The sequence below is a fragment of the Myotis brandtii genome, unplaced genomic scaffold (genome assembly GCF_000412655.1).
Source record: "Myotis brandtii unplaced genomic scaffold, ASM41265v1 scaffold196, whole genome shotgun sequence".
NCBI classification, from domain to species: domain Eukaryota; kingdom Metazoa; phylum Chordata; class Mammalia; order Chiroptera; family Vespertilionidae; genus Myotis; species Myotis brandtii.
The window spans coordinates 5,634,564-5,647,543 of record NW_005357311.1 but is presented as its reverse complement, the minus strand read 5'-3'; the positions used below and the strand labels follow the sequence as shown (position 1 = coordinate 5,647,543).

Genomic DNA, 12,980 nt, shown 5'->3' with positions numbered 1-12,980 from the left:
TTCACATATGTACACCTTAAGAGATATCAAGTAGGCGTAACATGTTCTCAAAAAATTAGGGTTGGCACACAGAAGAATTTTGAGTCAGAGATTTTGCTGGTTTTGGCACACACTCACAAAAAGGTTGCCCACCCCTGATCTATAGTCTTTAAGATGCTGGAACTCTGCACACTGTATGTCTCCTTTGCTAGATGGCTTCGTGTTGTTTTCTTCCAATAGGAGGCAGGGGAGCAGGAGTAGGGGGAGGGGACTTGTTTCTTCCTATTTGGCTGTTCATGTCTGCATGACCCCAGGAATGGCCCTCCCCCCTTCCCTAACAGGGGCATTGGTTCTGATTCAGCTTCTTCCTGCAGGTTCAGAAGCAGCCTCCTTCCACCCATCAGAGCACTAGTCAGTGGTCCCTCCATGGTGGTTTGAGTCCCAGCTTGGAGGTTCTGATAACACCATTCTTTTCTCTTTGTTCTCCTTAGTGGTGGTGGCAACTGCCTGTAGTTATTACTTAACTGTTAATTCAGTGGTTTCATTTTGCTTTTTCAATCCTCCACAACTGTTTAACCAAATCCTTACATGATATTCTGTCTGTTAAAATACCTATTATGGTTCCTTTCCCTGCCTGCCATTGACTGATATAGTTTTGTAATTTTCATCCAAGTTGCCAAAAAATTGTATGGCCTCAATAACAACTTTTGGAATTTTAAACACCCAAAACTGGCAATTACCAAACAGATAAAACCCATCTTCTGGTGTCCAAGTTGATGCTTTTAGAATAGGCCCATAGTTGACTTTGTCAATCTATTTAAGGCTTCCTGGCTAAGTAGTAATAGATATAAATAGGCTTACAGTGGATGATTCATTCATTTACTCCCCAAATTATAGTGAATCATGACTAAAGAAACTCCATCCCCTGAGAAGGCCAAACTTAGAAATCAGTGAAGCTATTTGTGGGAAGTTGAGATATACTCAGATATCCCCATTTCACAGATGAGGAAACAAAAATTAATTTCCGTCCAAGGCCTTTTGCCAGTAGAAAACTTAGAGACACACTACAACTACACATCTCCTCACCCTGAACTGGTTTCTCTTCCTGTGTTCCCTCACTTATTTAATAGCATCTGTACCCAAGTTCAAAATCTGTGAGTCACTGAAAGATGACTCCACATCTCCTTCTCTATTAAAGTAGGGCTGCTGATCTTCCTCTAAAATGTTCTTCCCATCTGTCCCCTTCATTTGTATTCTACAGTCTCTAAGTTTTGATAGGCCCTGTCTCTTGCCCAGGCTATTAAAATTGCCTTCCAGCCCTAGCTGGTTTGGCTCAGTGGATAGAGCATCAGCCTGAGGATTGAAGGGTCTAGGTTAGATTCCAGTCAAAGGCACATGCCTGGTTGCAGGCTCCATACCCAGTAGAGGGCATGCAGGAGGCAGCCAATTAATAATTCTCTCTCATCATTGATGTTTCCATCTCTCTCTCCCTCTGCCTTCCTCTCTGAAATTATATATATACTAGAGGCCCGGTACATGAAATTTGTGCATTGGGGGAGGGGGGTGGGGGGGAGGTCGATCCCTCAGCCCGGCCTGTGCCCTCTCACAGTCTGAGAGCCCTTGGGGGATGCCTCCCTGTGGGGAGCGGGCCTAAGCTGTCAGTCGAATATCCTTAGCACTGCTGCAGAGGCAGGAGAGGCTCCCACCACCGCTGCTGCTCTTGCCAGCTGTGAGCCTGGCTTCTGGCTGAGCGAGGGGGGGCAGCTCCTGTGTTGAGCATCTGCTCCATGGTGGTCAGTGCACGTCATAGCAACCAGTTGTTCTACCGTTCAGTCGATTTGCATATTAGTCTTTTATTATATAGGATATATATATATATATATATATTTGCCTTCTGATTAGTCTCTACTGTTGTCCATTTGCTACAGTGCTACCAGAAAAAAAAGTATCTCAAATATAACTCAGAGATTATTATTCCTCTTCTCAAAAACCTTCTGTGGCTCCCTATTGCCTATAGGATAACATTCAAATATCTCAACTGGGAAGGTAGCACTTCCTTTATAATTTGATCTCAACCTCTGTTCCCTCTTATTTATCCTCCAAATGGATAGCTCATTGAGAACAAGGAGCATTCCTTCTACAGCAATGAACCCTGGTCTCAGCTCATGGAGTATCTTATGGACAGTGGGCAATACATCACTAATTTGCTGAAAAGTCTCAGAATTCACAGCTTTTATCACCAAATTGTTTTGCCTTATTCTTTGGGGCTGGGTTTTTATTTTTTTGATTACATATCAAGTATACATCCATGTTCTATGTAATGTAAGTCAAGGGGAGGGAGTGTTTCTAAAACTTCTGGAATAAGTTGATTCTTGTATTTCTTTTGTTACAGTTTGAGAGACGACCTTTATTTGACAGTGGTTCCTGAAATCTTTGCTTTAAGGAGCCACAAATAGACACTTAAATTCAGGAGCATTTTCAATTTGTAAAGAAACTGCGCTGAGTGCTCACCATGTAAAGAGTGCTTTTGGGTGGCGGCTAGCAATCACTTTGTTTTCTAAGTCTGAACTTTTGTTTACTGGCATATATTTTTAAAGCAGGGCATTGCTTGAGACACAATGAGGGAGGCATGTCTCTTTGGAAAGAGTAAATGTAACCGTGGTTGGAGTGGGAATTACTCAAACACTACTGGAACAACTTTAAATTAAAGAAAAAGTCAGGAGCATAATTCAGGGTCACGAGTTAGAGGCTCGAGGTTAGAAGGAGCCTTGAGGTTCTTTTGGAAATAATAAGGCTGACCTCTTAGGAGGGCAGCTTTGTGGAGATGGTCATGTAGATAACACCCCAGATTCAGATGCAGAGGGATACATGTTGGGTAAAGGCATTCAGTTGCCTTTCACTTTTACTTCAGAGCTGGGAGAGCTGTGGGAACTGCTCAGGATTTGTTATGGCTTTCAAAGAACCAAGGGCTCCTTATATAGGCCCGCTACTGGGTGGCCATTTCGTATTCCTCAGCGGGGCCCAGGGAACAGAGATGGAAGTGTCTGAGATGCGGGGGAGGAGGGAGGAAGTTCAGGAAAGAGGCTAGGGCAACCAGACTGCTTGTCAATTGAGTGGAGGAGGCGTGGGGGGAAATGGTCATTTAGTGTTTCACTTTCTCTTTTCTGGGCACCTTGTCCAGGAGCCTCTCCTATGACCCTTGATAAAGGATGGTCACTGAAATGAATGACTCCCCCTTTGTGCATGAAGGCACCACGAATGGCCTATTCCTGATGGGGGCAGGATTTGAAGGACTTCCTGCACTGAGCATGAGGTTCTGTTGTTCTCTCCTCACTGCCCTGGCATCCATTAGAGTTGTTCTGGGTCATAGATCAGGCAGGGATTACTGGTCACCATGGGGATTGTACCCTCCTCAAAAGTGTTACCATGGTTGGTCCTTGATTGGCCCTAGCCCCCTGGGGCTGCGTGGACACAGACAGCTGGACCTGCATTGGCAGCCTCTCACTCTGGCCCCACCACTGTTCAGGCGTGTCCTGGGGAAGCTGGGAACCCTTATCTCTGGCCAACACTGGGAAGGGAGACCCTGAGCACTATCTATGGTTGGCCCCACAGATAGGCTGACCAGAAAGCCACCGATGCAATATGGTTCAAAGGATGCTAAAAGGTAGGACAACTCTACCATTTGAGTGAAAAGGGGCACTAATGAATACTTATGTTCAGGTCACAGGCAAAAACTGGACTTGTCTCTGGCAAACCTAGAATCACTGTACTGAAAGGTATCTTGGTCCCGGTTTAATTTAGGTGCTTGGTCCTAAGCACCTCTGCCCCAGGCACCATCCCTTCCATAATTGAGCACCAGATGTCAATAACTAATGACAGGATAGAGATATTGCACTTCCATTAAGTGCAGTAATGGAAGCAGGTGCAAAGGCATCAAAGGGAAGTTATTCCCTGGGGCAGGTGTGCGGAGGGCCCTTAGGCCAAGCTCAGTCTAGGAGTTTGAAAGACAAATGTTTCGTAGGCATGTAGATGGAGATGAGGGTGCTAGAAAGGGAGAGCAGCACGTGCAAAGTCACGGACACTGAAAGTGCACGGTGCATTTGAGGGGTTGTAAGAAGTGTGGCATTGATGGGGAGTGAAGTATGAAGTCAGAAGGTGAGGCGATAAAGCTTAACAAAGCCAGGCCATGAACAGCCTGTACACCATGCCAACCAAGCTGGAGCAAGGTTGGCAGACTGCAGCTCATGGACTAAATCTAGTCTGCCCTTTGTTTTTGTAAACAAGGTTTATTAGAGTTCAACCAAGCTCATTCATCATGTATCATACATGTCTGCTTTCATACTACAGCAGCAGAGGTAAATAGTTGCAACAGACTCCATGGCTCACAAAACCTAAACTATCTGCTCTTTCTTTACAGAGAGAGTTTGTCGCTCCTGGCTAACCATCGAAGGACTTTAAGCAATAATGTACACACATCTCTGATTTAGAGAGATATCATGGGGTAGGAGGGATGATAGACTGGTGGGGGAGGAAAAGTGGGAGGCTCCTGTGATAGATTTTTATTCACTCAATCAACTGTATTGAGGGCCCACTCTATGCCAGACACTGCTAGGCTGGGAAGTCAGAGGTGAGAACACAATGCATTCATGACAATTGCAAATCAGACAAAAAAAGGTAAGAAGGGTCTGGACCAAGGCAGTACAAATGAGGATGGTAGGAGAGCATGAATCAGAGAGGTTCAGAGATGCAACTGGGGATTCCAGGGCTTTGGCTTTGGCACCAGGTGGTTGATGGTGCCCTTCTCTGAGCTTTAGTGGCACTGAGCACCCCCTTGGCCTCCTTGAACTTACCACATCTGCCCTGCTGGGTAATGTTTAGGAGCTTTCTAGAGACATGGATGTCTTAACTGGACTCAGATGTATCTGATACTGACATCTGAACAAGCACTGATTTAACAAAGTGTAAGCCATCTTAATTCATTTTCACCTATTAAAGAGCCAAGCTCTGACCAAATTTGGAGGGAAAGGTTCCGTATGGGCCCACAGGAAACCTATGCTACAGTTACTTCCCCTAGCCAACAGGTGGAGGGACTGAGTTCCTTACGCTGGTAACCCTAGTAACAGGTTGGCACCCCAGAACATAGTAGGTGCTCAACAATTTAAAAATCTGAGGTTGAATCACGTAGGGTGCTGGCAAAAACAGGTGGTACACTCAAGGACTTCCATCAAAGCCTGGTTAGTGGAGAGACTATTTACAGAGGTGAGGGCAGGTGAGTGGAATCGACGGGGGTGGTGATGCAACCAGAGACTAGCATCGGAAACTGTCCCCTCCTCGAGACCTGAAGGGGAAGGAAAGGTGTCAGCAAACCCATGGTGAGTCATAAGCAGGAAAGGGGCTATTCAGAGAGAGCTGGGGCCACAAATAATTTCAGCCACTGAGGAAACCACCACCTGGTATGGAGAGAGGAGGGGGAATAAACACTCAGACCTCTCCCTCCCACCCTCTGATCTGCTGGTGTCTCCAATGGCTGAACCCCATCCGAAGCCCCAGAGCAGGGGAGCTGGGACACCACACCGGGTAGTGGCCATCCTCCTGGCACACAGAGCTGGGAAGAGAAGAGCCTCTTTGATATCTTTCAGTTTTGTAAAACTCGGGTCTAGACACACTTGCGCTACTGAATTGTTAGTAGCAATGTTGAAGTTCTTGGACAAGCACATCAGTCTTTCGCTAAATAAATATTTATTGTTTGTATATTCCTGCAAGTAGTTCTGGCACTCCTAACAAGTGCACTCCTCCTAACGAGCGTGGGTGCTTCACTGTCAGTCACGGACAGAGATGGCTGGAGGATCTTGCACAGAAGGTGCCATCTGTGAGCATCCTTGTACGTAAAGCTTTTTGAGTATTTCAGTGGTGTAGACGACTGGAAGTGAAATCCTGGGTCATGGGGAGTTCAGTTTACATTTGACAGACACTGACAAACTCCCTTTCTCAAAGGCCAATGTAAACACTACGGGTATTTGAGCATGTCTATTTCCCCTGCCTTCTCCCTGGTTACAGGTGAGGTTAAGCATCTTTTCACATGTTGATTTGTAATTTTCCTTTTGTAAAGCATACTGGTTTAGAATTTGGTGTCTGAAACCAGTTAGCTATGTGGAGTCAAACCCCGTCTATGCCACTTATTTGCTGGGTGACATTAGCTAAGTTACTTTACCCCATTGCTAATGTGTGACAAGGGGATAATGATATTATCCTTTGGAGTTGTGGAGATTGGTAAGTGCTTGGACATGCCTGGCAGGCACAGAGTGAACTTGATGTAAGGATTAGCGCCATAATATTTGCCCACATCTTTTGTGCGTTTTTCTTTCCTGGCAATATCAAAGTGCGAGCTGGGCTAAGGACCGTCAGGCCGAAGAGAGCCCGTTCCTGCAGCTCCGGTCCTGTTTTTGAAATGGTCGCCGTGCCTGTGACATGACCCTGCACTGACACGGCCAGCACTTCACATTCCTACCTGGACCACAGACCAGGGCAGAGGTCATCTGAGTGCCATGGTCCTTCTGGCATCTTTGGGGTCCTTGGACTTTGGGATTTGACTAGCGGTCCTCCTAGAGCAGTGATGGCGAACCTTTGACACACGTGTCAGAGGTGACACGCGAACTCATTTTTTTGGTTGATTTTTCTTTGTTAAATGGCATTTAAATATATAAAATAAATATCAAAAATATAAGTCTTTGTTTTACTATGGTTGCAAATATCAAAACATTTCTATATGTGACACGGCACCAGAGTTAAGTTAGGGTTTTTCAAAATGCTGACACGCCGAGCTCAAAAGGTTCCCCATCACTGTCCTAGAGTCAGTTTTGGCCTGGGGAGGGACAGCCAGACCCTATGCTTTCACTGCTGTGAGCAAGCCCAGAGGCCTTCCCGCGTGGCCAGCCTTTTCTCTGCCGCCACCAGGTGGAACTCCTGCAGAGCTCTGGGCCGCAGGCGGCAGGTGCTCTGCGCTCATTTGCTCACTTGCAGCAGCTGAGGGCTGTGGTTGTGGCTGCCGCAGCTATTGCTGCTGATGGGGAGATCACACGCCCACAAGGGGAATGCCTCAAGTTGCTAAAAAAAATAAATCGAAGGAGGAAGAGAAGTGTGGCTTCTGTCATAGGCCAGACTCACAGTTACGCAACACTGACTGTACACTTTCAGACTTTCCATACAAGTGAAGGTCACCTGAAGAAAAATTGAAAAGCCTGTATGACAGACACAGGAAAGTCAAGGGTGTGAGCATGGTTTAGGTGTTACTCAGAGGTGAATGTGTGTGCAGAGCCCTACTGCGAGACTGAGGCTGACATGGGCAGTGGAAGTGGCAGTCATGCCCTCAGCACAGCCAGCACAGCATCTCTCTCATTTGTTGATTGGCCGATATGTTAGCTATAATTTTCATAATAATAGAGCAAGGAAGATTTCATCCTGATTTTAATGATGAGGAAATGAAAGTTCAGAAAGTTTGCCATGACCAAGATCCATCAGGTAGAAAGTGGCATGTCACATTGTGAAAACAGATCTTTCAAATGTCCAAGTTTATGTTCATTCTACTGCCCAATGCATAGAGTCGCAGAATTTAGCATTGGAAGGGACTTTAGAGTTCATGATTTCTCTGTGCCCGAGATCACAAAATTAGTTAGTGGCATCATTAGAACTAGAATCCTTTATCTCCTAGTCAAGTACTTTTCTGGCATGCAAATTTGTTTCATAAGAGTCTTGATTAAGAACTTGTTAAATGAATAAGTAACATGTAATAGCTGGGAGTCAGCTGGGGAAGGTAGAAAAGAGTTTTAGCTTATAAATTCAGATTTTGGTTCTATTGCTTCCTAGCTGTGTGGGCAAATTACATGACTTATGTGAGCCTCAGTTTATCATCTGTAAAATGGCAATAATAATAACACTGAAAAATACTGAAATGAGTTGATGTGAGTCATATAGTAGCTAGTTAAATTGTCTATCTCTGGAAGAATACATTTGAAATAGTGTTGGATGCAAGATTTTTTTTTTAACTCAAGGCTGCTTGAAAGTGGAATCTGAAAAGGCAGGGCTGTTTGTTGTTCCTGGAAGCTGTAGGTAAGAGTACAGGCTCTAGAATCACGACTGTGTATTCAAATATCAGCTCCATCACTGGTTAGCTGTGTGGCTTTAGGACTGTCACCTAACTGTGCCTCAATTCATCTGTAATTGAGAGTAATCATGATAATTACCATTAGGGCTGTGCATGGATTACATGAGAGAATGCAGGAAAAGCATCAGCATGGTGTACTGATGCAGTAGATCCCCAGTAGACAATGGCCATCATTGTAATAATTAGGAAACCTAGGATCTGAGAGTAGTGCAGTAATGATAAATACAAAAGCAGAAAGATCTGCTTTGTGGACTCAGAGTACATTTTTTAAAACAATAATATACTGTTCTGTCTATACACAACTTGATTTGGGGGGAAACTCCAACATTGATTGATGCAACTCGGCCCATTGTTTTACAAACTGCCATTTCAAAAGCAAGCGATGGTGTGGCTGAAGACACATAAAAGGGAGACCTGCCTTCTGCACACTGGTGATGGTAATGGGAATGGATCATTATTACTTTTCTGGAGCACAATTGAACAATATATGAAAAATCTTGAAAATGTGTATGTTATTTGATCCATATTTTAGCTTTACCTACGTAAATAGTTAAGGATATCCACAGAGTCATTCATTTATGTCTTCAAAAACAATTCTTAAGTGCCTACTATGTGGCCTTGCTAGTCTCTGGGGGGTAACATAGTAGAAAATGGAGTCACAGCACTGCCATCATGAAATGAATAGTCTAGATGGGAAGAAGGCCATTAGAAAAATAATTATATAACCAAATAATTATGTATAAATATGTTAAATGCAAAGAAGGAGCGGTGTAAGTCTATAAACACAGACAACAAAGGGCCTGATCTAGTCTGGGCAGTCTACGAAGGCTTCCTGTAGGAAGCTGCATTTCAGCCGAGACCTGAGAGCCAGTATGAGTTCGCTGGTGAATGGAGAGTGAGGAGGGGCACTCCAAGCAGATGAAGCATCATATGCCAAGGCCATGAGCTCTCCAGCTACAATGCCACAAAGGATTTGGAGGAGATTGTGAGGAGCCCAGTTGGAAAGCTACAACCACACAGATGTTTATCACAGAATTATTTACAAGAGTGAAATGCCAAAAAACAAAACAAAAACAATGCCCTAAATGTCTAACAAGAAAAAATTGGTTAAATAAGTTATTGTGCATGCATTCAAAGGAATAAAGAAGCCCTGCACAGCCTCCTTTATCACAGAGGACTATTTTGTGATAAAGAAAGAAATGCATAACATATGTTTCATGAACAAAAGTCACAAAACTGTATATACAATATAAGCCTATTTTTATTAAAGAAGAATTGTACATATAGGCATAAAGAAGTCTTGGAGCACATATGCCAACATGTTAACAGTCATTATTTCTAGATGGTGGCATAACAACATTTTTCATTTTCTTCTTTGTTGTTTATCTGTACTTTACAATGGACACATACACACACATACACACACACAAACATAGTATGAGTATGTTAAGTTTGTAACAAGAAACCTTGTTTTTGAAGGATGTATGGGTTGGCAGTTTAATACAGTGTTGAATTGTAGGGGGCTCTCGAGCCGGCAGCCTCAGGTCTGGCCCTGCCCATCTCCACTCTAGGACCCCAGGCACAGTTCTGTGAGCCTGACTTCCTGTCTACAAAATGCATTGTGATTGTTGTGAGGATTAAGTAATGTCATGCCTAGAAAGTGCTTAGCACAGAGTCTGGCCTATTAGTAAGAGCTGAATGAACAGTGTGAGTTAATAATATTGAAAAGAAACAGTCAACGTTTACAAACATTCACCCCCTAGAAACCCGTCTTCACGCAGCTGGGTTCTGCATTTAGGATGGTGTCAGGGGAGGAGAGCCACATTCTACAATCGTGGTTGCTCACATTGTACCTGTGTAGTGGGGGTGTGTGAGGAGAGTAGGCTGGGGGCCAAGCAGACAAAAGGTTTCCATGGCAAACCATGAGACTGGCAGGTTCCCTCCACAGCCTACCCAATTCTTCTCCTCCCCTCTCTCTACCTCCCACCCTTTTCTCTCACCTTCCTCCCACCACCTCTTTCCTATTTCCAAGGCTAAAGTGTGAATTCCTCTGAGGCCAGAGACCATACATTAGACTGGTTGCACATCAGTTCCCCCAGAGCAAGCACCTATTGCTGTATTGTGCACAGCTGTCCCCTTTGACTGTTGTAAGGAGGGAGTCTTATTAGAGACTGCCCCATCCGGTGTGACATTAGACAGGAGTGGTAAAGGGGGGAATGGAAGGGAAAGGCAGACACAAGAGATAATTAGAGGTGAAGGATGAAGAGAGGACAAATTTTGGAGTCAAACACACCTGAGTTTAAATCCAAGCTCTGCTTTTTAAGCTGCTTCTAGCTTTGCTTTCTAACTTCAGGCAAATTCTTTAACCCTTCTGCGCCTATGTTTCCTCATTTAAAAATGGAGACAGTTTTGTCTGCCTCCATGCCTGTTATGAGGATTAAATGAGGCAAGGTGTGAAAATACCAGCACGATCCTGGCATCCTGTTTAGATTAGTTTCCTTTTCCTCCCTCCAGGGCTTTGAGAGTGTGGATGACAGAGGAGCGCTGGTGCTTTTCAGAGAACCAGGGAAGCAGCAAATCAGCTTATTTTGTGGGTGAAGATGGGTTTGACTCTTCAGGTCAAGACAGCCAATTGGAAATATCCATCCGGTGATTGAAATGAGGGACAGGCAGACATGTCTAAGCCATCTTCATAATTGATGCCCAGCGTTATGGGAGTAGATAGGAGGAGATGATAGCTTTGAAGGAGAGAGCCCAGAGAAGAAGAAAAAAAAAGAACATCAAAGTTCTGAGTTCAAGATTGTGGAGGGGACAATTTTAAAGTTTGATGCAGGATGATAAATGAATGATTTGGGGTGAAGGTCAAAGTCACCATGGTCAAGGAGGTCCAGAAACTAAAACCTACATTTATTTTTGTTACAAGGGAAAAATTCTCAAGATCCTTCAATATATTTCACTTGCCAGAGCTCATATAAACGCTGCCCTCATTTTATACTCTGAACACATCTGGTACATCCTTCTATCCACACTGCTGCTCACTATTCTCCAGGAAGCTACAAGAGGGTCATGCTGTTCTTCAAGGTCCAGTTCTGTGTTCTTTTCCTTTTTTAATTCTCATCCAAGGATTTTCTCTCTTTGAGAGAGAAAGAGAGAGAAACATTGATGTGGGAGGGAAACATCAATCAGCTGCTTCCCGTACACACCCTGAATGGGGATTGTAACCACAACCTCGGTATGTGCCCTAACCTGGAATTGAGCCCACAACCTTTTTGGTGTATGGCATGACACTCAACCAACTAAGCCACCTGGCTGGTTGGTCCAGTACTTGTTTTACCACCATGAATACTTTCTCTTCTCTCCAGCCCACCATAATCTAACTCTCCTGCCTCAAACTCTTAAAGTATTTCTTGACTACTGCTTGTATAGCATTCTCTCTGGCTGGAATGGGAAGCGGATTTTATCCCACATGCCAGAGAAAACCTTGGGAGAGAGCAAGAGCGATGCAGATCCCTGAGTGAAAAAAGCTGTTGGAATGTGATAAAGGGTCTCTCACAGGCGAACTCAGGTGCATATGGACAGGGCGTCCACAGGCCCACTATGATGGCCTGGTCATATTGTCTTTTTACTGCTTTTCTTCTTATTTCTGTTAGCTGCCTATGAAAAGCAGATGGCACAGTGCCCTATACCTAAAAAGTGTTCAGTCAATATAAAAGAAATGATTAATGATTTGCCTATGAAGAAAGAGAAAAGGGAGAAAAATTAAATTAATCAATTGGGGTTTCTTTTTAAGGCCCAAGATTGTGCTGGTTGTATTGGCTGCTACAAAATCCAGCTGTTTGGCTGAAGCAGCACGCTTCTAATCTAGATCATTTTCATCACACAAGTATCACCCTGTCAGAGAACAAGAGAGACACATGTTTTTGGAAAATAACTCTAGGTTCTGAGAAAAAGTGGGGGATGATTTAATGAAGGCACTTAATGCAGAGACCATACCCTCCCACAAATGGGGCAGTGTGAATTGGGCTTCGTTAAGATGGGGTACTGGGCCATCCAGTCACTCAGTACTTATGCCCTTTACATTTTAAAACTGCCTTTGTAGTTCAAAGTGCTTGCACCTTCAACTTGCCATGGATAAGGACTGCCAATAAAACAAAACAAAACAAACGAAACTGCTTTAAAAGGTGTGCACCCCTGAAGAAATCTGTACCAGAATCTCTGCTATGAACTGAGTTGTGTCCCTCCCAAATGCAAATGTTGAAGCCCTGCCTCCCAATGTGACTGCATGTGGAGATAGGTCCTAAAAGAAGGAAATTAAGGTTGAATAGACTCATGAAGAGTGGGCCCTGATCTTTATAAGAAAAGGCACCAGCAGTGAAGAGAGGTCTCATCAGAAACTGATTTGGCGAACACCTTGATCTTGGATTTCCAACCTCCAGAACTGTGAGAAAATCGTTTCTGTTGTTTGAGTCACCCAGTCTGTGGCATTATCCCATTGAACTAATATAATCACTCTAACTCAGAGATTTTCAATTGGTGTGCCATGATTGTCAAATAAAAAATTAGATTGTTTGAGAGATGCAAATCAAAACGACAATGCGGTACCATCTCACACTGTCAGAATGGCTATCATCAACAAATCAAAAAACGGCAAGTGCTGGTGAGGATGTGGAGAAAAAGGAACCCTCGTGCACTGTTGGTGGGAATGCATGGTGCAGCCGCCACTGTGGAGAACAGTATGGAGTTTCCTCAAAAAACTAAAAATGGAACTTCCATTTGACCCAGTGATCCCACTTCTAGGAATATATCCTAAGAAGCTAGAAACACCAATCAGAAAGGATAT

General features: G+C 44.1%; 1 long non-coding RNA gene across 1 annotated transcript in view; it reads left to right on the top strand.

Moving 5' to 3' along the window:
• LOC102250412 overlaps positions 1-12,980 on the top strand; it is a 179,053-nt gene that overhangs the window by 50,298 nt on the left and 115,775 nt on the right. The gene's annotated exons all lie outside the window — the stretch shown is intronic.